General features: G+C 37.8%; 1 protein-coding gene and 1 long non-coding RNA gene across 2 annotated transcripts in view; one reads left to right on the top strand and one right to left on the bottom strand.

Annotated features, from left to right (window-relative positions):
• LOC309378869 lies at positions 1-26,427 on the bottom strand. The gene is made up of 4 exons (XR_014172228.1): positions 26,279-26,427; positions 22,123-22,230; positions 6,063-6,203; positions 1-3,409 (listed from the first exon to the last, which is right to left on the bottom strand). It is a non-coding gene; the product is annotated as an uncharacterized lncRNA (long non-coding RNA).
• The window catches only part of WNK1 (WNK lysine deficient protein kinase 1), a 104,526-nt gene that overhangs the window by 1,770 nt on the left and 75,978 nt on the right, over positions 1-26,778 (top strand).

The raw sequence follows: 26,778 nt of genomic DNA on the forward strand, positions 1-26,778 counted from the left end.
GAAAGGTGTCAGCTTGCCTTCAGGGTTAGGGTAGACAGACACTCACTCCCCTACTGCCAAATTGATAGTCCCAAAAGAATGGCTGTATTCCTGTGCGTGATCCATGGAAGATTACAATTGATCGTGGCTATATATTAAATACCAGTAGTCTCATTTTTGTGTGTGCTGTAAAGGTGATCTGGGAAGCATTGGTTACTCTTAATGGCCTGGAACCAGGCTCATGATACTGGGCTCGTGGTTAAGTTCTCTTCTTACTAGCCACAGGCTGTAGCCAAGGTTTATTCTTGGCTACAGCTCAACCATGGGCCAGAGTTTGGATAACACACTAAATGAAACTTTGACTTAACTCTATATGTTGTGACAATAAGGAGGACTGGGGAGAGGAGCACAGTGGCTGTGAATTACTCTCTGGGAGTGTGTGGGCGTGGTAAACCATAGTTTAGTGTACTGGGTTGTGCAAATCATGCCAATATGTGAATCAGGCCTATATCTGCTAACATTAGATGATAGTCTCAAGATTTTGGTATATACTTTGGTAGCTTCACTACTCAGGCTGCTGAGTTTTGGTTCACATCTGCAACCTGTCAAATGATAGCAAACCCTTTTTAAATTAAAAAGAAGTCAGTAGGGAATGGTTTTATATTGACTAGGGCTGAGTCCATTGTACAATGTGGTGATAAAATATTTGGAAAATGAGAATTCTGTGGAGCTGCAAAGGCACTAAGTTTAGCACCAACCCTGTTAAATTTGTGCAAAGCCTTCATATTTCTACTAAAATTTCAGCTTGGTCATGATACTGCAGCATACATTGTTTATTATATGTTTGTGTGTGTAACCCGAAGTAAAAAAATCTTTCTGATACGATATTTTCCCTGGAATAACTATCCAGAGATTTTCTTCTTGTTCCCTCTCCACATTTAATAAAAAATCCCAGTTACAGTATGTTTAGCTGTGGTAATGTGTGTAGGGCAAATGTGTAATATCAAACAAACTGTGGTCATGCACTAGAAAACTGTGACTATTATAGTTCACCAGTGTACATTGCATGCTTGTAGGAGCAACACTGCCTGTCACACTAGTGGTTTGCCCTGTCTGTTGTGAAGTGACTCTTAAAGTCTGTCTGCCTGACACATGTTAGGTCATGTTTAAAGTGAGGTAGAAATGTAAATTGGTATTGCTTCAGATATGTTTTATGGAATGGTAAGTGATTAAGGCTTCAATCCTAAGGGGTGCATTTATGTGGATAGGAGGAGAGGGGAAGAATGATGGTGGTTCTACCACATTATTCTACTACAAACTGACAGACTCAAGCTGGCACTGTGGAAGTGAGGGTGGAGGGATGCTCTTGAGTTCCAATGGGTTTATCCAGTTCTTTGTGCATGTAGTTCCATAGGTGCAATGGGATTTCTATTTCCTCTCTACTGTCCATACTCCCAAACTCTGCTCTGGAGGATGCCCCAATCCTCCACAGCTGATTTAGAGGATGTGGGGGGTGGGGTGAGGTCTGGAGGTGACAGAAGAAGAAGAGGAAACTCCATTGTGCACACAGAAGTCAGTTGCGCCATTGTAGCTGCAGCATTGGAAACAATGAAATGAAGAGGAGATAGAGATTTAAATGCACTCAGAAGTGGACTGAATTTCCCTCCAGTTTGCGGGCATGTCATGGGACTGGAAGGAATCTGGATCATTCAGGTCCAAATCATTTTCTAGCATGCTGCTTTTTGACAATACTGATGCTGACATCAGTGAGGCCAGGGCTTTGAAGGAGCTAGGACCATAGCATTGCCCCCTTTGTGAACCAGATGAGGGTCATATTGTATGTAGCTGTCTGTACATTGTCAGCTTTCTGGCTACCCCATGTTTGTGCATACGGGTGCATGAATTGAAAGGATTGCAGGTGTTCTTTGAGTGAGCTACTCGCACCATCTTTGTAGTTAGGCAAGTAGTAATTCCTTCTTGATAGGTCAGTAGCAGTATTCCACACCCAGTTAACGGACATGAGTGGTAAGTGGGTATGCTGGCAATTTTGGTTTGTCATTTTTTGTACTCCACAATCATTTCACAGTAAAGACACCAATAATAGTTCATATGAATTGAGTCTAAGAAAGAAGTTGTTGCATTGCGAGTTGAACAGTAAATACATGAAAGGTGCTCATTCTGCTTGGGAAAAAAATCTGGGTTGAAAAATCAATGCTGATATTTTCCAGAGGCATAGGGGGCAGTCATATAATTTGCACTGCTCACCAGTGAAGTTGCTAGCTCCAGTATATGTTGAAAAAGTTTGTATGAACAGTGATATTAAAATATTTTAAATAAATATTAGATGCACTAAACTTCAGAAATGTAAACCAGTGATCTCCAATTAGCAAAGTACTGTGGACTTTCAAAACCCAAAGCCATGAGCTCCTTACTTTTGAAAATTTTAATATCTCTGTGGTAGGGTTTTTTTTATGTGAATGGTGCCATGGACCACCCTCCTGGGTGTGTTACACAGACCTCCTGGGGTATGTAGACCACCATTTGGGAACCACTGATGTAAACAATACAAGTTGCCTTTCAGAGAACATCTTGTTAAGTCTGGCAAACTGGGTAAAGATTCTTCAGTTTATATTGGTTTGTTTCAGGGTCAGCATTTGAAACAAACTCATGCTCACATGAGAATTCAAAGAACTTGGAAGTTTGTTGCAGGCAGAATAGACCAAATGCAGCAGTGAGGAAGATAAATTAACCCATGAACTAATTAATTTGACTCCCCTATACCAGTGAGGATGGCCAAATACAGACTCCCCTGAGGTTTCCCTTCCTATACTGTACTTAAATTTAAAACTTGAACTCTACTTGTAATGATTTCTTTTTTACATTTTATTTAAGTGCTTGCTTAAATTGAGACTATCAGCTTAGAAGTAGAAGCTCTGTAGTAAGATTGTGTGCTTTGGGAACAAATTGGTTTAAAGTCAGTCTGATATTAGGGTTTGTCTGCACTAGTAAGTTGCCTGGTACTTATTGTGCTCTGCTTTGGCCTTAATCAAAATTGGAGCTTTTTATAGATTGAGGAAAACTTTCCTTTGAAGCAGGATTCAAGTGTGCAGCTTGACAACTGTACTGGAATAGCAGTTATGCCTGTTGATCACAGTGTAGTTTTGTGTGGGCCGGTTTGGGGTGCAGAACAACTTGTGGGGGTTGGATGTGCATCCCGTCCTTGAATTTATGCCAGGATGCACTTGCCCTTGAAGACTTTGAAAAACTAATGGTGAACCAAGTGTAAATGAGAATTTTAAAGTGCTGTCAGAAGTTTGTATTCTGGGTGAAATGAACTTTGAAGTGGTTGATTTTTGTTTGCCATCCTCAAGTACCTTTTGTTTGAATGCATTATGCTCTTTCTTCCATGGATTTTTTCTCATCTTGAGTCCTTAATAATGTAATAGCAAATTTATCTGATAAGTATCAATATGAAATTAGAACAGTATCATCACCATCGTCATATTTGTATACTACCCTTCATCTGAAGATCAGAGTGGTTCACAACATAAAAGTACAAAATGAGAACACAAAATACATAATAAAACAAAAACAAACCAATAATCCCCCTCCCACAACCCAGTTAAACGGCCATAGAATGTTAATCAGCTAAAGCCTGCTTATAGAGAAACATTTTCACCTGGCACCTAAAGATATGTAATGAAGGGAGAGCATTATATAAAACAGGGAGCCACCACAGAAAAGGCCTGTTCTTGTGTTGCCAACCTCCGGACCTTTCATGGAGGAGGCGCATGAAGAAGGGCCTTAGAAGATGATCATGGGGTCCAGGTTTGTTCATGCATACTGCCATGCTCATAAATTAACTGAAAAGGGGTGTAGAGAAACACCTCTTTGTAGGCAATGTTTTGGGGGGTTTTTATACAAGGTGTTTGCAGTTCTACATAGGCACTGTGTTGCCTGATGCAGTGAGATGCAACAGGCTTTTTGGTGAGATAGCTGTTGAAAGCAAAAAACTTCATGGAGTGCTCTATAGAAGTAGTCATAACATGGATATCCATGAAGTACTTTCAGCTCTCCAAGTAACTGTGCTTTCTGCTCTCTTTAAATACATTTATTGCAATGTTGGTAGATCGTTACATTCGTATCCCACTTATCTGGGAGTAAGTAAGCCCAATTTAATTCAGTAGGACTTCTGAATAAACGTGGTTAGGTCTTCACTGTTAGATTGTTAAAGATGTTGTATTGTTTTAGTTAATGGGAATTTTAAAATATTATTTATTAATTTAATAAAATGAATTTCAAAATACAGTTGTGAAGCATGGTCTGATACATTATTTTATTTTATATACCTTATACCCTGCCTTTTACTGTTAACTCCTTACAGAGGCAGCTTACCAAAACGTAAGAATAAATACATCAACTTATATCTGAAAAAATATCTTAATAATTAAGCAGCAATGTAAAATTCTGGAAAGATGCTGTTTATTTCTGTATTATGTTGGAGTGGAGTCCCTAAGATGGTTGGATGGTGTCTTGTATGCCTCCTTCCTACAAGTCCTGCAGCCAAATTGGTGCTGATGTATTCCTCTGCTTTCCTGGGCAGCCCAGGACCTCCATACACACTGCCCAGGCTTACGCCCAGGGGAGGTTTTCCTGCTTGGCAGGGGGTTGGACTCAATGGCCCTTGTGGTCTCTTCCAACTCTATGATTCTGTGAGGTCACTTCAGTGCTGCTAACTTAGTGGTTTGATTCCCCACCCCCAAAGTACACTCCATTGTCTCTTTAGCAGACAGATGCCAATAACAACCTCATCTCTGTATTTAATGTACAGTGGTACCTCGGGTTAAGTACTTAATTCGTTCTGGAGGTCTGTTCTTAACCTGAAACTGTTCATAACCTGAAGCACCACTTTAGCTAATGGGGCCTCCTGCTGCCGCGCCGCCGGAGCCCAATTTCTGTTCTTATCCTGAAGCAAAGTTCTTATCCTGAAGCAAAGTTCTTAACCTGAAGCACTATTGCTGGGTTAGTGGAGTGTGTAACCTGAAGCGTATGTAACCCAAGGTACCACTGTACTGTTGTTAACTAATAGACTGGGGTTTCCAAGATAACATATTTTGAGAAGGTTGTGGTACTACGTTATATATTGAACTTGAGTACCATTACCACAATGTCCCTTCAGCATTTATAGAAGCCAGTGATTCTAATATAGAGTATGATGTGAATAGAGTTCTTCGTGTTTAGATAAGTGTTCTTGACTGTACAGGCAAGTGGAGAGCTTTGAGGCTTAATAGTAATCATGATTATTTATGAAACTTTTACTAAATTCCCAGTTTCAGTATTGTCTGTGTTTATGGCAAGGTATAAATATTTTGGAGAATGTAGGATTTGAGTAGTCTGCAATGGAAAGGCAGTGAAATCCTTATTTGCTGGGGTAGGTATGTGTGTGGGAGGGGGGAAGTAGGTTAAGTGTGTTGCTATACTTCAAAATGCTTTGTTTCCAGTCTGAATCATCTTCCTCTGTTTTGAGTCAGCAGCTTGTTCCCTTAGCTTTGATGGATGCCAGAAACTGCTTCATGGACTCTTGTTCACTTCTGAAAGTTAATGCAAATATAATCATGCAAATAAAATATAAAATTATCATTAGGAGGGTAAAACCGACCTGCCAATTATCCTATTGGTTTCTGATACAGAAACTAGATTTAAAAAATGTTTGTGTATATAGTGGTTTAAATTTTCACTGATTTGACAGTTGATTTTTCAGAATGTGTTCTTGAGTTTATAATAGCCTTCCTAGCTGAGATAGTATGGTTAATAGGCAGAAATCCTTTTTGCCTTCACTATATTTCTCTAGGGCAGAGGAAGTTAGGTATGCAATTGATTATTCATTCATGCAATTAAAGTGTTGGGTGTGGCCTGTGACCTCCAGTTAAGTCCCTCCTTCCTTTTCATTGAGTCAGTTCTGGGTGGGAATGCGGAGCAGATTCTTAATTCATATGTGCTGAAAGCACACCTGTGAAGTAATTAGCTCATTGTGCTAAGAAATGTTCTGGCATTGGATTGCTGTTGAGATTTCTGTTACTCACCAAGGAGCCAACCCTTTGTGTAGTATAATCTTGCACCATAAGAGGAAGTGTCATCTGTCTGATCAGTGGCAGGTTTATTCTAAGCATTTTTTCTTCCTCCACAAGTAGCCAGTACACTGCCTGCCCCTGAACTTTTTGTAACTGAAAGAAAGAACATGAAAGAGAGAAGAGGAAATAAGAATTAACAGAGAAGGATGGGAAAGAAGAAAGAAACAACCAACAGAGAATGGAAGAAAGACAGGAAATTTGGGGACGTGAAAGCACAGTGAGGGAGCAAGAATAATAGAGATGCCTTAAAAATATTGGGGGATTAAGGAGGTCTCCCTTCTGAAACCAGTAGCTTGAGTATTGATTCCCTTCCCCCATAAAGCATAATGAAGACACTGAACCAACACAGTCAATTATAGTTTTGGTGAATAGGATTTGCCCTCTTTTACAAAATGGCTATTGTCCCTGTAAAATATGTTTAAGATTCTGTTTGCATTTACAGTCATGGTATATCAAAGGTTAATGGAGGATCTTCACAAAATGGCTGCTCAAAAACTGCAAAGTTGCTGCCTGTAACCCATGTATTATTTACAACATTGTCTGGAATAAGGTCCAAGACACAAATTTATTAATAACAATATATTTGCCTGTCCTTCTGATTGTCTGGAACCTTGTGCTTCTTGGCCTATATAGTTCACTCTGTGAGGGCTTCCAATCTGTTGGCATTAGTGGAGGGAGGCCTTGTCTCAGTCTGGGAATCTCTCTTGAGATGCTGCCTTTGATTAAATTGAAATTTCCAGAAGTCTGGCCATATGATGTAAATCTTCTTCAAGGATTAGTTCTATAGGATAGGTGAAGCTCAAAATTAATAGGAATCCTGGGAATTGTAGTAGGATACAACAGAGACCTGTCCTATGCTTCAGCTACTGTTAAAATTGAGAAAAGAAAGCAGAAGTGTTGGAGAAGGGAGGACAAGGCGCCTGCACAAAGAGCTGAAAGAAGAGTTGGGGACTTATACTGTGATTTACTAAGTTGCCTGTTGAAAGAGAACAAACTCTGCTACCAGGTCTAAGTTCTATTGAAGGACTGAGGGGAACTGTAGCTGCTGGAGACAGTTCTTGGACCACAGACTGCTGAACAATAAATCATACCACTATGTCTTTGGAAAGAGTTTCTTGCTGGCAAGGACAAGCACAAAGTTTGTGTTTGTAGGGATATTCAGCTGGGGACCAAGAGGAAAAATAGGTTATACTGTCTTCTTTTAACCCATATATCCCATTCAGTCACATCAGTTACTAATGTTTAATATACATTTTAAAACTGAAGTTAAACCTAAACTTTTGCCCAAGACTAGTAGCACTTTGTACCAGAATGAAAAAAAAACATTAATCCAGGACTGCTGGTGAAAAACCAACTCCCATGCAGCACTTGTAGCATCCAACAGTTCACTACCATCACCACCTACGGTGGTACCTCGTGCACCAGCTCCCAACGCAATATTTGCAGATATGTTTAAGGGATTCCCCCCCCCAGAGGTTTGCAAATGAAATTGCTCAAAACACCCAGTACCAGATAATCTGACCATCTTGAAACAAAATAAATTTTAACATGCTCAACATAATGTGAGAGCAGGCAGCATGTGTGGAACTGTGGAATCTTCTGCTCTGTTTGTTTTGTACTGGTATATAACAATTTCATATATATATTTAAGTAAATTTCATTATGAGTCAGTAAATGCATTTGACTAGTCAAGTAGTTTGTTCCAGAATACTATTAATATAAGCTTCATTTTCTATTTCGTTTCATATTTTCTCATCTATTTCTTTATAAGAAATTACCTAATTAAATCCCATATGCCCAATTCACAAAAACTTATTTCACACATATTTTTTACATTGCACAAAATATGTCTAGCTGCACATTAGAACAAACCTTAATCAGTACCTTTCTAGTGAAATGTTCTGGAAATGGCAACTCACTTGGAAGGTGACATCTGAAAGCTAGTGGCACATAAGCAATACCTCACTTTGTTTAGCACTGTTATTCTAGAACTCTTCAAAGATTTATCTTACCAGGCACCCTCAGTACTCAACGACTTACTCCAAAACTGTGCTGCCTCTGTGATGACAGAATAGCTAAGCCAGTGGCTGTATTTGGACATTCTGATGGACTATGGTTTATCATGACAGGAGTGAGTCTAGCCTCACACCTCTTCCAGTACGGTAAAGGACTTTGGAAGATTTTCCTTCTGTTTTTGGTGCATGGCAACTTGCTGTGTCATCCAGACCTGACAAAAGAATGTTATGTCATTTCCCCATTTCTGCTTTTTTGTAGTGATCGGAATGGACCGTGCCTTCAGGGACCAGTTCTTATTTAACTTATCATGCTGCTGTACCTAATTGTGCAGTATGTTAAATGCTGCTGCTTAGCATTTAAGTGCTTCCAACACATATATTGGACTTTTGTAATCTCTACACAGCAACCCTTTCAGGGCAGTTTGGTTTTATACCTAGGTTGAGGTTGAGAGAGTGGTTTAAGGTCACCTTCGGAATTCATGGCAGAAGCAAGATCTGACTCAGGAACTTCTTGATCTGTAGGTCAATCTCAGCCACTATGCTACTTATCCCCAAGCTCCCTTTGTTTATGATGTAAGACAGATGTGAATTTAAGAGATAAATAGTTCAAAAATAGATGTATGTTCTACATTGTGTGAGAATATGCATTAGTATATTATCACACAAGAATACAATGCTGTTCTAAATTACTATGTGTCCGTAGTAAATTGCATATGTCATTTGTTTCAATTTTCTTTGTACAGTGTTGTTGCTTTGGAAAGGTTGCAGTATGCCTAACTAGACCATGGAGTTAAAAAAAGATTTACCTGAAACTCAAAATCTCAAAGATCTCTAAGTTGGGAGATCTCTATGTGGAAAAACATGAACATTCAAGTTGCAATGTTTATTTTTAATATTAAGAAGTGTTAAAATTGTTTGTAAAACATGCTTTGTTAGGAGCAATGGAATTACCAATCAGCCTGGGGAAGAAATAGCCAAGTTAGCTTCCTTCTATGGAAATTTTTATTTAAGGAAGAATGTACCACCTATCTTAATGTGGAAAAAAATCCAGACTATAGAAAGAATGTTCATCTACCCCCAAGTGTTTTTATTGACATTCTGATCAGTCTCCTTCAGGCTTGGAAATCAACTCTTGTGGTAGTTGTCTGCCCCAACCCTCCTCATTTGCCTTCTCTACACTATGTTCTGTTGGTACTTTTTGACCACTTCTTTCTACTGTACTGCTCTCTCTTCCTCCCACAGCATCCTTTCACTTCTGCAGATTGCCGAAGGGGGTGGCGGCAACTGCCATTTATGGAATGCTAATGTTGCCTGTTCTTCACCTTGCCCGCAGCTTGCATGATGGAGTCTCTTGAATTATGGAGGCTGCAGATAAGGCTTTCTTGTTCTAGTCATATAATTCATTGATAGAAGGTTAGAAAGGAGATTGCCTTGTATCCAGTGTTCAGAATGTTTTTTGAAGACTATAGCCAACACACTCTTGCTTGTCCTTAGCATTCAAAATGCACAATGGGTTGTCTTTGTCTCTTATCTAGAAAGGAGGCTGGGTAGTTAAAATCTTAACTCGCCACAGGTGACCAGGCTAGCGGTCAGCAGCAAGCATGATCTTATTTTAAAGTATTGCTGTTATGTAAACCGACTTTTGCTGAAACATGACTACTTTGTTTACACAGAATCTGAAAATAGACTGCAGAAGTTTAAGTAATGATTTGAATTTCCAAGACACAGCTGATTTTAATTGATTTAAATTATTTACTCTGTTGTAAATTGTGCATTACCTAAACAAGTGTCCAGTACTAACTGGTTGCCATAACAATCTTTTTAGAGAATATGCACTACTAACTATATTGTCACATAATGTTAAACCATGGTTTAATGCTATGTGGATGGATCTCATTGAGCTGAACAAAGCCCCTGGCTTTCATCCTCCCCTCTTCCCATGCAGCTGACTGGAAGAGAGTTGCCAATTACTTTGTTAACCTGACTTTCACCTTGAGTATGAAACCAGCTTTTACTTTAAACCAGGATACCTTGTTTGTTAGTAACACAGCCAAGATTCATGGAAACTGAAAGTAGTCTTTGCAGCTCTCCTGGCTATAGGGGTGAAGGTAACTGGAGCAGTGTGTGACCCTATTCCTTTCTTCAGGCCTGGTGAGACTTTTCCATGTACAGGCAGCCTCCCCCCCCCCCCGGGTTACGTGTGTTCAATATGTGTGCAACCGTGCATCATGCTGAATCTAGAAGAGGCCCAAAAATGTCACTGAAATGCCACTAAACGTGCAGGCGTGGCGCAGAATGGGGTACTTGCAGGTTTTTTCAATGGGTTTCAATTATACAGTGGTACCTCGGGATACAGATGCTTCATGTTACAGACTCTGCTAACCCAGAAATAGTACCTTGGGTTAAGAACTTTGCTTCAGGATGAGAACAGAAATCATGTGACGGCGGCAGCAGGAGGCCCCATTAGCTAAAGCGGTACCTCAGGTTAAGAACAGTTTCAGGTTAAGAACGGACCTCCAGAACCAATTAAGTTCTTAACCCAAGGTACCACTATACATGATTTCACTGATGTGCACGGTGGCTCAGAATGTTACCTGGGGGTGTAAACCGGGGGCTGCTTGTAATTCTAAACTATGGTTTAGCATTACTGTGTGTGTAAATGTAGCTTTCGTATCCTTGTGAGGACACTTCAGGAAGATCATTCATTTGAAAATAAAGGCCACCATCCAATACAGTAAAACAGTCCAAGAATGTTATAAAAGCAAGGCTGATAATTTCTGGGTAAAAGCTGTATTTCTGGATTAGATATAAAATGGCCATGTTGTTCAGCTGATATTCTATAAATACCAGAGGACTTGCTCCAGTAATAAGTACAATAAATGATATATTGTTCCACATTTATAAGGCTTGACCTCAGCAGTCAAATATTCTCCCTCATCCTGTTTTTTTCCTCCTGTGTGTCTGTTAGAAGATCATGGATTCAGAAGAGATGCATACAGTTTCAACATATTTGTGTATCAGCTCAGATTTCATCTAATTTTTTTAGAATCAACCCTTAATTGTGGTTGAAATGAAACTGAGTATAAGCAATTTTGACTTTTAAAAAAACACCCCCCCAAAAAATTATCCACTCTTAACACATCTTTAGTGCATGGTTGAACAGCTATACGGTGACAAAAAGTGTTAGGGAATGTGCTCTACACAAGGTCTTGTGTTTGAGTAGTCATTAAAAAAGTTAAGATCACAGCCATTTTGGAGATGTAACTATCAACCTTAGCAGGTGTCAGATGCAGGTCTAAAATGGTTAACGCAATCTATTTACTGTATACAAATGAAGCCTGTAGTCATGCATGTGCAACATAAAGTGAATTTGCAGTAATTATATCTGTGCTCACTTTTGTACCCCTGAATATAATGCCTGTTGTTTTGTTTTCATAGTCTGCCCGAAATTAAGAGTAGTTCTGAGTCATACTGAAGTAAAGCAAATTTATGTTACACAGTCTTGTCATCTATTGGGGGGAGATATTTCCAAACTTGAAAGTTGGTTGCTATATTTCATGGAATACATTTGTGTTTATATTGCTTTGCATGTGGTTGAAATGAGTTGGTCTCCAGTGTAAATTGAGGATTCATTGAGTTGTAATGCTGGTTAAGCCCTTCCTCCCGGATAAGTGAATATAACTGATATTTTAATAGTATCTAGAATCATAGTTGGCAAATTTAAGGCAAAGCTGTCTCAATCAGAGTAGCAATGTGGGTAAATCTCTATGTAAACAGTTTATATAGAGAAAGTGATGCAAGGCAGCTGGTTTTCAGTGATGGCTATAGTTGTCATTCAGCTCACATTTAGAATGTACGTACAGTAATTGTAGCAATAGTGGATGCTGCAGTGATGTGCAGAAGTAGTAAAACTAAACTTTGGCTCCTTGCAGTTCAGAAATTTTACAAGCTTTTATTTTAATTTTGCAAATTTAATATTGTGAAGGTCTGGTTCACATGTCGCTTTAACATGTTACTTAAGCTTAATTGCAGTTTAAATTTGAACATGGTTCATGGTGTGAACATTATAGGAGCTCCACTCTTTTCCCTGCTCCTGCTTTCCTTCCCGGAGATATGCCATGTTTGGGCTTAGTGTTGCAGGGCTCATGTTTGTCTCTTTTCAAGCAAACCAAAAGCTTATAACCACGGTTTGTTCTTGGCATAGTGCCTATGATTTGTTGGGAGCAGATTAACTATGAGCCTGGGTTTTACATAACTTGAAGCCGAACCATTGCTTGGCTCCTGCCAATGTGGCTATAGTGGTGGAGGAGCAAAGTGCCTGTAATATTTGGTTTGTTTACCATGTATTCAAATCTAAAAGTTGTGGGAAGGCTAGAATATCAATAAACTGTATTAGCGCCATTACTCTGACTGTGGTAAAATACATCCGTCAACAGAGTAGCTCTAATTTTCTCAATGATTAGATATAGGGTTCATAGTCATTGATGCCTTCTGAAGGGGAGCCCCACCACTGCTTGTTCCTTGCAGTGTTCTTCTTGGTTGTTGTGTTGTTCATATTTTCATTTTAAAAAATGCTTTCTATCTGATCTGCAACACATAGCTTTGTTTCTTATCCTTTTTAAATGGCGGATTTCTGTGTTTTTTTTAGGACTTGGGAACTCTTGGGATCTGCTTTGCTGATGGAATAAACTGTGTTTTAAACACAGAATTGAAATTTAGGGAACAACTCGCACCTGCCAATTTGTATCAAATTAAGATCAAACCACAGTGAGCTATACTTAAGATAATCTCTCATGAAATTGGCTTGCTCTGAAATATAAGATGACATTTATTTTTTATCTCTGTTTCTTCAATGCAGAATATAAGTACAGTGCCATTCTATATCACATTTTGCTTATTGTTCTAGCTGTCCCTTTCCCAAGGATATATTAGAGCTTTAAAAAATATAGGTAAGTCATTAAAATGGTTAAGAGCTTGGAGGACCTTGTGAGGAAGAGCTTTTGGGTTGGCTTTTTAGCATAGAGAACAGCTTAGAGATTGGCGTGTTTATAAAACTCCAAATGGATGTGAAAAGCTGAACTTTTTCTTCCTTTATTTGATCCAGCTTGCACGTAATGCTAAGCAATTGTTGAGTGCTATACACATGTTGGAATAAGCCTGCATTAAGCCAACCTCCCATCCGATACAGTCATACCTCATGTTACGTTCTTTCAGGTTACGTCCCGCGGCGACCCGGAAGTCCCGGAAAGGGTTACTTCCGGGTTTCGCTGCTTTCGCACGCACAGAAGCTCCAAATCGCGCCACACACCTGCGCAGATACGGCGCTTCAGATTACGCTCTTTTCATGTTGCGAATGGGCCTCTGGAACGGATCCCGTTTGCAACCAGAGGTACCACTGTACTCATGTCTGGTTAGGAGAAAGACTTCTGAAAGCTTTAGTTTCACTTTCCACAAATCATGATTTGTGACTGCAGATGAACTTGAATTGTAGTTTAAACAAACTCTGGCCAGCTTCAAAGCAAGCCAATTTCAAAACATAGGTTATGAAAGCTCACTTATTTAGCTAACTAGAGTTTGGCTATGGGTTTACATGGGATTAAGATAAACAATATATATCACACATCCATCCTGTAAGCCTTTTCTTACTACTCTCAGACTTTGAATTATTGAATCACTTATTTTGAACCAGTCCCTGGTATTTGTGTGTAAATAATCAGTTTTGTATTTTAGGTCCAGAATGTTAAGGTTTGGGTTTGATTCATTTCAGAAAACAATCCTTTTAACAATATTTTATTTTATTTGGAATTTGGAATTGGATTCAGGTTTAGGTTTAGTTTTGCTTTAAATAATTTTTTGTGGATCAGCTAGTTACCTGCCACTTATGCCTATTGTCTATTTCAACTGTCTTACTTACCTTTACAGTAAAGTCTCCAGGATTTTACATTGCCTTAAAATCAAGCTGGGGCATGTTCATTTGGATGAAAACTATATTCTGTGAGACATCATTAAACTTTCAGGCACTGTTAATGTGGCAGGTTTAACAGGACAGCCTTGATTCCTGGCCATTTTAAATTAAATGCATTTAACAGTGTTGCCAGTTAATGGTAACCTTGTAGTATGAGCTTGTGCTCTTGCCTGACCAATTGACCTGTGTTGCTTTCTACCTACGTTTCACTTCTGATCATCTAGCCCTGCTTTGTCAGCAAGCTGCTTTTGGCCCTGCTCTTTTGACCATAATAAAACTTTGATTCTTGATCCTTGTTAGGACAGATAGCTCATAAATGATAAACCATAAATATTTCTATTAAAATCTGCAGTCCAGTCTGATTATCTTAACGATTTGAACATTTACACTTATGTAACGTTCATCTGTTAATAGCAGCTTTTTTGGTTTGTTGTCAGGTCTGATCATATTTTTAGGTCATCTGAACAATTTTGTAGTAAATCTTTACATTTTGTAAATATTGAGTATCCTCTGTTGATTGTTCTTACTTACATTTTAATATGGACATGTCTGTCAAAGGCTGACTACCTTAGACTTTACTTAAATTCAGTTTGGGATACCTCTGCTTGTGAGTTTGCAAAGAAGCATTGTACTAACACATACTGCCTTTTCTGTAGGCCTATAGATGCATGTGGCTTTTTTTTAAGGCTGGTTTAAAATTATATTGAAATAATCTGTTTGACTTGGGCTGAAATGCACACTGGTAAAGAGGCATGCAAGCTGGTGTGAAAATGTAAAGGTATTAAATATATTGGGTGCTTACCAGCTGCTCATTCTTTATACCCTGATGGGAAAAAAGTTAATTTTGGAAGAAGAAATGCAATCAGATTTTGTATGTATCACAAAACTTCCTGTGCCATATTTAGTTCTTGACATTGCCCTTTGTGGTTTTAGGTGAGCAGCGCGTTGTGGTATTTAGAACTATCTTTGCGGGGTAAAACCTTCATCTTGCTCACATTTGTTTGCTTACAGTTAACACACTAACCAACAGCATGCTGCAGTGGTTTGCACGGTGGAAATTGCTGAGGATGCATTAAGCATAGTTTCTAACTTTGGTGCTTTTCATTTGCATGTTGCCTCAGTTTACAGCCATTCTTCTTTGTGAAGCACTAGATCTTGAAGTGTTGGTATTTTTCTTTCTTTCACAGAATTTATTCAGTCCTCGCTTACTAATGAGGATATGAAAGCAGGGTCTGATTAGCTTACTAACCTGGTTTTTTTAAAGTCTGGTTTCATATTATGCTTAATAAATAGAGATGGAACCACTGTTTCCCCATTTGGTTGTAGCAGAAACTGTAGTTCAGAGTTTTAACAGGATCTAACACCGGGGTGGGCAGACTTAAAGTCTGGTGGGATCTATTTTACTTGAACCTTAAGGATTCTGCTCACCTCTGGCCTAATAGATACATTGGTTTCTGCATGTTCCCATGTTACCTATCCTACCTGAGTAAAACAGACATTGTCTTTCAAGTTTTAAAAACACTTCTAAATCTTAAGATGAGAAGAAATCATATGTACCTCATTTAACTGGCTTGGCAATTATCTTGATGTTATGTTGAAGTAACTGTAGAAGCCAAGCAAAGTGAAGTGCTGTCTGTTTGACTGCAGAGCTGTAAACAAGTATGTGCATGAGCTTCTCTGAATAAGTATATTTGCTTTATACAGTGGTACCTCGGATTAAGAACTTAATTAGTTCTGAAGGTCCATTCTTAACCTGAGGTACCACTTTAGCTAATGAGGCCGCCTGCTGCCGCGCGATTTCTGTTCTCATCCTGAAGCAAAGTGTTAGCAGAGTCTGTAACCTGAAGCATCTGTAACCCGAGGTACCACTGTACAGTACTCAATGCAAGACTTGAAGATAAGTACAAAAAATGCACAGCATGCAGTAAACTTGCTCAGCTTGCTCACCTCCCCTTATTGCAGTTACAAAATTGCCCTGGGGGAAGTGGCTAAAATTGCTGTAGGTGAATGTCTGAAATGAAAGTAAAATGTATGCAACTCTCTATCCTGTAGGTGATTGTTCTTTCAGAAATATGAAAATGAAACTTCCATTATCAGTTGTCTGTGTTATAATTACAGTTTTGACATATTAAATTCTAACCCAGAAGCTTCAGGGTTTCTCAAATGATTGAATATAAACAGAAAAAACTATAGCAATATTTCTAGATGGTACTTCAGGAAAACCTCTGACAAACTTTTGAACAACTCAAATTACAGCATTTAAATGAGTCACTAGAGAGGCCAGCCCTTTGTTCAACCTTCATTGCACCTGTAGAAATAGATTAAGTATTTGCCATGTAAATGTTCGTTTTCAGGTTTCTACAAAGCAGGGAACAACCATATTTTTAATTAGTTTAACAGGATCTATGTACCGCGTAATCATCAAAACTTCTATGCAATTTAGATAATTAATTCATTTTAAAGTTGCTATTATGAAATACTTTCTACTCATTTATTTAATAAAATTTGCATATCACTGGACTGCAGAAAAACAATCTTATCTCTGGGCTTCTATTCAGTAGATTCATAAAGGTCATGATATATAGATTTTGATATATGGCTGGATCTAGCTTCAATTTGGCCATGGCTTGCTCAGTGGCCTGTATGTTTTTCCAGTCTTGGTATATTTCCAGTCTGCTTCCTTTCCATACTTTCATCTTAAAATTTCTCAGTTGCCCTCAGAAATGGAAACTTTTAAAAAAAGTTTTCTTTAAAATTCTCTTTTATTCATTTTCATCTTTAAGCTGTTTAATGTGGTTGCATTAAGATACATCTTTTTTACATAAGAACATATGACATGCAACAATTACATAAAATTAAAATTAAACAACTATAAACACTCAGATAAACGTTAATAAATATATTAACAAAGTTATGTTGAAGTGTATCTCTCAAAATTATTACAATTGGTACATATATGAAATGATATATAGTAATGTGTATTGCTTAGATTGCTGACCATAAGTAAAAGGTATTTTGTATCAATAAACAAACTAAACAATTGTCATCTAATAAAGATGCCAATGAAGAGGTTTTAGGTGAAAAAGATGGTTTATTGATCCTAGATTCCTAAGCATGCATTTATTACATAGGATTCTTCTCCATAAACTGTTTTTCTCATCTCTTTACCTATATACATAATAGGTTTTTGATGTTTGTCTTAACTGAACAAGATATTAAACATGAAAGGAAATGGAATAGTAGTTTTGATTTTAAAAAGCTAAAGCAATTAGACAGGCTAATTTAGTCTTGTCGTAATGAGTTTGTAGGTGTTTGCTTGTGAACCAAGCAAAGGCCAGCTAACAAAATCTGAGGCTGCTCTGTATAGACTTATTACAGAACATTCTTAAAGCCAGTTGACACATGCATGCCTGTCATTTTTAATCTCATCACTTGATTACTCAACACTTGATGGCATGATCCTTTAGATAATCATCACTGCCTATTTATATTTTATTGAAAACTTGTGATTTTAACTAATCTCGTAGTTTTATTGACTTTTTTCTTAGTCAACCTATGCTTCAGCATGGAGGAAGAGTGGGATTCAAAAATACAAAATAATTTAATGAAGCAGAATATACACTGACCACTGAAAAGCCTTTTGTTTGAGGTGATATAAGGTGGTGGTTGATTTATGATTGCTCAGTCACATGCAAGGACAATGGTACCTTGGTTTTCAAGCATTATCCATTCCGGAAGTCCGTTCAACTTCCAAAATGTTTGAAAACCAATGCCTAGCTTCTGACTGGCGCAGGTGCCCTGGAAACAATAGCCGACAGCTGCATCGGATGTTCGGCTTCCCAAAAACATTCGAAAACTGGAACATTTACTTCTGGGTTTTCAGAATTCGGGAGCTGAAATGTTCAAGTACCAAGGCGTTTGAGAACCAAGGTTCCACTGTACTAGATTATACAGCTGTAAAGCCATTGAACATGAATGTGTTCAGTGCTCTATATTAGCTTGTTAAAAAACTATTCCCTATGTTAGCTTGTTAGCTTCTTGTTCTGTGTTAGCTTGTTAAGAGATTATGGGTTTTGTTTTTGTAAATTAATGGACTTAATTTAACTGCTCTGTGGCATTTTGTGTGTAAAATCTTTTCCCCCTGTCTTGTTGAGAGTTCTGCTTTCTACCTTGTTCTCTAAAACAAAGCAAAAAACACATTTCTGCTTTGCCACTCTAAATAGACATAATTTCATCAGCTGTGACTGTTAATTTTGTTTCTTGTGGAAATTTAAATGGCATATGATTTTACTAAACACAATCAAGGTCTAAGGATTGGTGTGCAGTTTCACTGCTCAAAGGCTGTGGCTGTTACTTTGATAAAAATTCGAGACATCTGTTAGTCACAACGGTTCTGATACAGTTTTATTGGCAAACTATGAGGGAGGCTTAGTGCTGGAATGATGTAAGAATCCTTGGAAGAATTCTTGCTGGGGGAGGGGGGAGAAAACTACTTTGATTCCACCCCCACCCCCTTAATCATGATCATGGGGTTCTGATTATGTAGCTCCCAAACCATTTAGAAGGCTTAGTGTTAACAGATCTAGGAATCTTTCCCCAATCTCATGAAGCATTTATGTAGTTGTAAAAGTCTTTTTAACAACATGGAAAAGCAGAACAGGAAGGAAATGTCACATTTTTAATAGTCATTAAAGTAGTTTTAGTTTCTTCTAAAAACTGAACCAGGGGAGGGACAAGGCTTGAACTTCAATTTGGGCACATCAAGACTTGGCCTTTGGAACCTATTTTCAGTGCTCAGACAGGTGAAACAGTAGGTGTGTCTCTGTATATTCCTAACACTTTGCTTACCACTTGTTACTACAAGCATTTCCATATCTGGCATTATCCAGACATCATTCCCAGACCAAAGGATACAACCTGCAGTTAAGTTTGAGCTGTTTCTACCATTTCTGAATACTGGGAAGGAAGCAACACAACCCACTGGTATGAAGGATAGTTTTAATTAGTGCCCAGTTCCTGGAAGGTGTCTTTCAACTTCCCCATTCAAATAAACCTGTGTTAAGTCAAACTTACTTGGAGAAAAGGTTGGAAGCTTAGAAATTCCTGTTGGCTATGTTAATTCATTTTGCGTTACATGCACTGTTGAACATAATGTGAAATTAAAAGTACCATAAAAAGTTAAGTGCCAGGTAACTCCACTGAAAACGGCCTTTAATGGGAGAACAAGCATGTTCCTAAATCTACTTGAATGGTTCTTAGAGGCAATTTTATGGAAGCAGAAAAAAAGGATTTTTGCTAGTGAAATCTGAAACATTTAAAAGTACAGAGGTACCTCGGTTTACAAACTCAATACGTTCTGGAAGTCCGTTCTTAAACCAAAACTGTTCTTAAACCGAGATGCGATTTCCCTAATGAGGCCCCCTGCTGCCGGTGCCCTTCCACCGTTCGGATTCCGTTCTTAGACCGAGGTAAAGTTCTCAAACCAAGACACTATTTCCGGTTTTGCAGAGTTTGTAAACCAAATCGTTCTTAAACCGGACTGTTCTTAAACCGAGGTACTACTGTAGTTGCTTGCACTACTCCTGACATTTAGTATCATATATTGGAAGGCTTAAAACTGTTCCTTTCAAATGATTTTACATATATATTAGGGTGTGAGTTAGGTTTTTGTTTCCTAAAGTTACTGCTGTATTTTATTATTCTGAATAAAAACATGGTAATTTCTTTTTGTGTGCTCTGTGATTAACTATGGAGTTCTATGTTAGTATGAATTCTGTGCATGGCGAGCATTTTTATTTTTACCTGCAAGAAACACAAATAGATGGCTTATGTGGCTTTAATATGTTGGATGCTGAAATTTTGTGGAATATCAACAACTTTGGCTCGCTTCCTAGTTGCATTGAATTTGACCCAAATAAAAATAGCAGTGAGTAGACAAAGGGTGAAGGTTATTGGAAGAATTTTTTTATCAGTAATATTTTGGCATGGGCATTGCTCTGAATGATGTAGTAGCATACAGTGAAAGTGCTTCACTTGTGATAGTGTGTTCTCCCAATTGTGTTGTGCGAGCACTAAAATTAATGCAGTTCTTTTAGTCTGCATTTTTGTGTGTATCTTTAAATGTTTGTTACTCAATGAGCCCAAGCGATAGTGCTAGAAAAAAAAGTTAAAATATAAAAAGAAGTAGTCTTGTGGTGGTGACTGACAGTGATATTCTGCATTGGTTAGAGCTAGTGGGTTAAGGTTAAGCCTGTAAAAGTTTGGATTGTAATGGGGGCATATAGGGAGGAAAAGCTGTTATATTTTGTTGAAGCTGCTTTGTAGCCAATTGTAGCAGTCTTGTAAATAAGCCCATGAAAGTTACTTACATGTGGCAGGTGGGGAGGATAATTTCTAGCCAGGGTGGGGGGCTGGTTGAAGTGGGATGAAGAGCTCTGCCCCTTACACTTTTATGCATGGCAACCTGCATGATTTCTATTCTGTGTGTAGAGAAGTGATAGATTTGCCAGCCTATTCACTCAGCTGTGCAGTTCCTTGTCAGCTTATGGCTACTAGGCAAGTCTTAAATGTGCTGAAATATAAGGCTGGATTATAGTTAGGTACTTAATATATACTGAGCTCAATGTTCCCAGCTGAAGCTCTTGATTTTCTCATGGTGAGCAAACTGGCAGTATACCCTTTTGGAATAATTTTAAGTTAAATAAACCATAAGTACTATCTGAATTTGAAAATGTCTGTTGTGAAAATACAAAACTTTCCAGTTGAACTTGAAATAAGTCAGAATTGTAACTCGGGCACCGAAAGCTGCTTGACAGTAGTGTGTTTCTTTTGACTAAATCCACTTTACAGATTTAATCCTGTTGCAGAAAGGATTTTAATGAGACTTCTGAAAATATAGTAAATGTAGCAAATTATTGGAATAAAGTTGGAATAAGCAAACTAAGTTTTTGCAAATTGCATGTTGCAGAGATCCCATAGGGTTCACTTTTTCACGAGATGTGATATATAAATTTAATAATCGTAAACGTAACCTACATGCATTGGCTGTTATTGGCATTGGTTTGGCAGGTCTTGTGGCCAAACGCCCATCGTGGTGTGGATGTGATGCCAACTCACAGAAGGCACTATACTGGAAGTGTAGATGACCACGCCAAGCAACCTAAATCTTGTATTTTCTCCCTTCTCCCTGCTGGTGCTACTTTAAGTGGGTTGCTTCACATTACTTCATGATAGGGTGTGTCCTGGGTAGGAGCTGTATAGAAATTGTGATTATACACAAAACTCTGAGATTGTTGCTGCGGGTCATGTATTTTCAGTTTCTTGATAGGTAGACAAGGAGCGCTGTCTTATAGCTGCTGACACTGGGACTGGCTGTAGACTACCCTTTGCGGGAGTTAGTACCAGAGGTGGTGTTAAGAGTGGCAATGATTCATTGTGTATTTATGGTGTGCTTTAGCTGGCATTAGTGGGATGTGATCACATATTCACAAATGGTCTTGTGGTGTTTTAACAATGGTTATAGCTGCTGCTTCTGCTACCACTAGTGTTTATTCAGTAAACATTTGTGGTAGAAATTGTGCATCACAAGTTGTGCTGTTAAAATATGACTACGTAGATGAAGTCAAGTAGTTTGAAGCCTATAGATGTCTTTTTTATGTTTCTGGCAAGATGCCTTTGTGCATAGTGATAAACAAAATGCACATCTAACTGCCTAAGATGTGGTTACAAAGCCACCTATGCTCCAAATTTTTCCGAAAGTTTTATTTCTAGGATATTAGCCATGGAGATCAGATTAGCTTCCCTAACATCGCATAGGACATTTGTTGTGAACAGCATGCCAACTTTTGCATTCCAGTGTTATGTAACACTTTATTGCTTTTTGAAGGAACTTAGAGGACTCGGTTGTGTAACCAGTGTTGTAGAGATTGGCATGGTAGCAGTTTGACCTTCACATATAACGTTTCTTTTAAAAGGTATGGGATTTGTTAGCCTGCTTCATAAAAAATGCAAAAGCTGACCTCTAAAATAATACCTCCCATTCCTTCTTGAAGTGATATATTTATATTATTTTGAAGTTGTAAAGGATTCTTCACTCTACTAACACATTCTTTTGCAGGATGGCCAATACTTTCCATCGTTCCTGGAAGAGGAAAATACAGATTCAGTCATCCTTTTGAATACTTATTGGGGAGCAGTGAACAGAATGAAAACTCATTAGCATTTAATACTTTGCTGCTTTATATCTGGCAATTTCAGTTTGTCTTTAAGAATATATCAATGCGCAGTTCAGAATAGTAAACACAGTGTGTCTAAAAACTTCTTAATTCTTTGGAATTTCAGAATTCTTTTTATTTCATACGCAATATTCAGCATAAACTTTAATTATTTCTCTATTTCTTAGCATGTAATATACACAGCTTGGCTGTGACAACTAAACTGCAATTTGAAAGGCGGGCATTGTGGTTGTGGTAGGGCTGGTCATTTATATTTTAAAAGAGAAATGCTAATAGTGTTTGTTTTCATCTTCCCCATTTCTTCTCACATTGAGATTTGCAACTTGTCTATGGTGAATTATACCATCTTCAGAGATTCACAAAAGACTTAAGTGGGGCAGAAGGAAGGTAATAAGCAGTGTTAGAAATTAGCCAGGTGCATTTTGCTACTGGCGTGGGTCTAGTTGCGGCCACATGAAATCCATATTGTGATATTGGTTCCATAATTTTTAATCATACATGCAGTATGCAAAAATCCCAGTGTGTTAAAAACTCTGAAGCTAGCCAATGCTTCTATTTAGCTCATCCTTGTTTCAGAGATTGTGACATAGCCATATATCACAATGTTGAAAACCAGATATCACCCAGCCCTAATCTCTAGATGCCAGGTTGGTGACTGAGATCTCCAGCTTTCTTAACCAGGTAAGCAGAAGAGCTTATTTATGCATTTATATCCCACCTTTTTCTCCAAGGAGTACATGGTTTACCTCCCCCCATTTAATCTCTATAAAGACCCTGTGAGGTAGGTTTAGAGGCCCAAGGTAACTCAGTGAGCTTCATGACAGTGGGGTTTCAAATCCTGATTTCCCAGGTTTTAGTCCAGTACTCTGACCACTTCACCACACTGGCTTCCTAGAGTACTTCTGCTATGGGGCAGCTATATAAATTAAGTAGGTAAATAAATATGGGGAAATTTTTACTTAGAGAAGGATCTGAAATATTTTCTTTGAAGCTTGAATTTGTTTTATTCTGGATTATTTTATTTGATGTTTTAATGTGTTGTAAACAGCTTTGAGATTTTTTCCCTTTAAAATATTAAGTGGTATAGAAATGAAAATAATCATCATCACACCACTTTAAAAAAGGCACCTAGACATCCACTGTGGCAACCATAACCTAGGTTTAAGTTTCTGTTTGGTGATTAGCTTATATATTTGAGTTCCTAACACTGGTAATAAGATGTAGGGACTTGATTATATAGGCTCCTTGAACCATGACAACCTACAGAGTTCTGGTTTTGAATCCTGAGAAATATCCTCCAAACTGTTCTCATTCAGGCTTTTGAAAAATAGAATGGCGCAAAACCAAGGACAACATGTGCCTTAAAATACAAAGTAATGAGAAACAGACTTCTCTGTTGGTAAGACTGTGTATGAATAACATCATAGGTATCTTGCTGTATGATGCATTTAGGTCATATTGTTCATCCTTAACAGTACTGACATTTCCTGGTCATTCTCTTGTTCTGTCCAGCATTCTTGCAGAATAACCAGTCTTTTACTTTGAATTCTCTTTCATCCTTACTGCACTTCATGTTTCCTTGTTTACACCCCATTCAGAAATATATAAAAATGCTACATGGCGCAATAATTAAATACTTCACAGATTCAAAACCATATCCTTTTGGCTTCCTTATCATTAGGCCTTATACACAATTACCACAGCAAACCTCTGAGTTATTCATAACACCAAATGTCTCTTTTGGTTATGCAAGCTAAAAAAATAATGCCTTTGGACACATTAATCCACTAATCCTTACAACCACCCTGTAGGGCATATCAGTATTTTTAAAAACACAGTTTGGAAGGACAGGTGAAAATGTATAATCTGTTTTTACTTGAAAGTAGTCAAGACAATTTAAGAGATTTAGAAGCAGCAATACAAACACCGCAACCACCTAAACAAGTATTTATTTATTTATTTATTTATTTTATTTTATTTATTTATGGATTTCTTCCTGTTAAATAACTTTGAGAGCTTTCATAATAAAAACAACAATAAAAGCACATAAAAATAATTTCAAGCATTAAAAACAATATGACATCCCTAGAGAGTGGGTTCTGGAGCTGTTTTACAGCTGAAAACTGAATTCCACTAGCACAGGAAAATTCTAAATGGGATTCTCTTTGTTCCCTACATGCAAAGGCGTAAGCTTGTGCTGAGGCTCAGAGCTATCCAGTTAGTTTTTGTCTAGCTGTCAATTGATGGTAGCAGGCTGTGGGGGAAGAGGTGTTTCCAGTTCTTTTAAAAATATTTATATTTTATTATGATGATTTCAGTTAAAATAAATAACGTGATACAGAAAAAAGGGGAAAGTGAGAGGGAGGAAAAACAATAACAATGATACATTTAAAAACACAAATATACAAAAAAAGAAGCAATATACAATATTCCCATACATTCTTGTATAAATTGGTATAGTGTTATTGTCCTGGTGCTTATGTAAATGTTAATAGCCTACGATATTATGTATAAACTCATTCCGAATTTTATCGTATTTATCCATACAGAGTCTGTGCCTGTAAGCAATCTGTTCATAAATTGCGAGTGATGTCATATCATCTGTCCATTGATGGAAAGTTGTCATATCTTTATTTTTCCAATTCCTCAATATCAATCTCTTGGCCCCCATTAGGGCACGGAAAATCCGTTTCCATTGTCTCGTTGATAATTTCCATACTGCAGGTATATAGTTCAATAAAATATTCGCTGCTGAAAGATTTAACTTTCTGCACAGTCATAGTTACACACTCCAGCAATTTCTCCCAAAACTTGTTAAGTAAAGAACACTGTACAAACGTGTTTCAGAGAGGCATTGTCCTTGCCACATCTCCAACACTGAACTGTCTTAGCTAACCCTTTTTTATACAACTGTAAAGGGGTCCAATAAACTCTAAATATTATTTTCTGTTGTATTAGTCTTAATTTTAAATGTAATGACTCCTTAGGTATTGAAGCTAATACATTTTCTTAAAAAAATGTGCTACTTTAAAAATATGCTCTATGTGTGAGAGAGATGTCTATTATGTATTCTGGAAAGGTGCTTGCTATACATTTGAATATTTCATAATACATTGTGCCCAAATATTGCTAGATGGTTCCTGAGGTTAAGGAACAGGTTTCCGTCTATGTTTGGATACAGCTGGACACTATTTGAATCAAGATGGTGGAGTGAAACTTTAAAAGCTGCACTGATTTTTTTTGATTTCTTACAATTCCCAACCAATGCCAGTTATGAGTAGTATATATTAATTGCTTAGTATGAATTATTCCAATATAAACAGTAGTTAGATCTTCACATGCAAGGCAAACTGTACCTATGAGACTAATTGGGACGTTGTTGAATTAGCCAGAAATTATAAACTTAAACCTAGAAGAAAAACATTGATTTAGAGTTCTAGTATGTTAGCTGGCATATTGCTTATATTTGAGTTACTCATAGGATAGGAGAACTGAGCAGGCAAACTGGTGATAGTTATAAGTATTACTAAAGGCTATATTTGAAGATGGTATTTTCCTAGGGCAGCTTCCTTGTAAAGAGGAAATGAATACAAACACAAAACTGAACATTGAACGGTGACCTTATCCAAAACTATGATAAGAACTGCATTTGCCCTGCACATGCTTCACTCACACTTCGGCTTTATGCATACAAGAGTTTGTAGTTGATTTCCTCAACTTGGTAGATTTTATACCCCAAAGTGTAAAATAGAGGAGCTGTTGGCACTAGCTTCTTGGCCAAGGTTTCTTTTTGTTTGCCTTCCCTTGGAACACATTAGTCTTATGTAGCCCCAGGGAAGGTGCGAGTGCGGAAACCCCAACAGTTCTCTCAGACTGATGTTTGTTTCAGGAGTTGGCATGTGCTCCCTGGCCTGGGTTTCCTTGCTTCTGCAAGGAATAATATCTGACACTGACCTCCTTTTGGACTCTGAACAGTTCAGTAATATCTTTTTGAAAACCACCATCTTGTTCTGCTGTTCTTGGGTTCATGAATGCTAGAATTTTCTCCTAGGCAACTGCTCTATTCCTTCCAGTCCCCTGTGCTTATGAGCAATGTGCACAGGTGTTAAGCATCTGATTGTTTGTTGCCTAGCTACAGTTACTATAGTTTGGAATCCCATTGTTTTAATTATACTTTTTTAAAAAGTGTGTCTTTGTGTAGTTGCTGAAAATGCCATAGTTTGTAAATTTAAGCACTTGCAGAATGGCCGGCATTTTAATTATTTTATCTACTCTTTATCGTTTCATGTAAACAAAAACAGAATTTTGAAGATATCAGTTGCTATGCACTTGCATTTCTCATAGTCTTTGTAATAGCTGTCCTTTATAAAATATCAGTGTTTTCATCTTAGAAAACTGTAATCGGAGACTGTGTACTGTATTATGCATGTGTGTGTGCTTTTAAAATTATCTTG

This window comes from Podarcis melisellensis, assembly GCF_964234715.1.
Source record: "Podarcis melisellensis genome assembly, chromosome: 10".
NCBI classification, from domain to species: Eukaryota; Metazoa; Chordata; class Lepidosauria; order Squamata; family Lacertidae; genus Podarcis; species Podarcis melisellensis.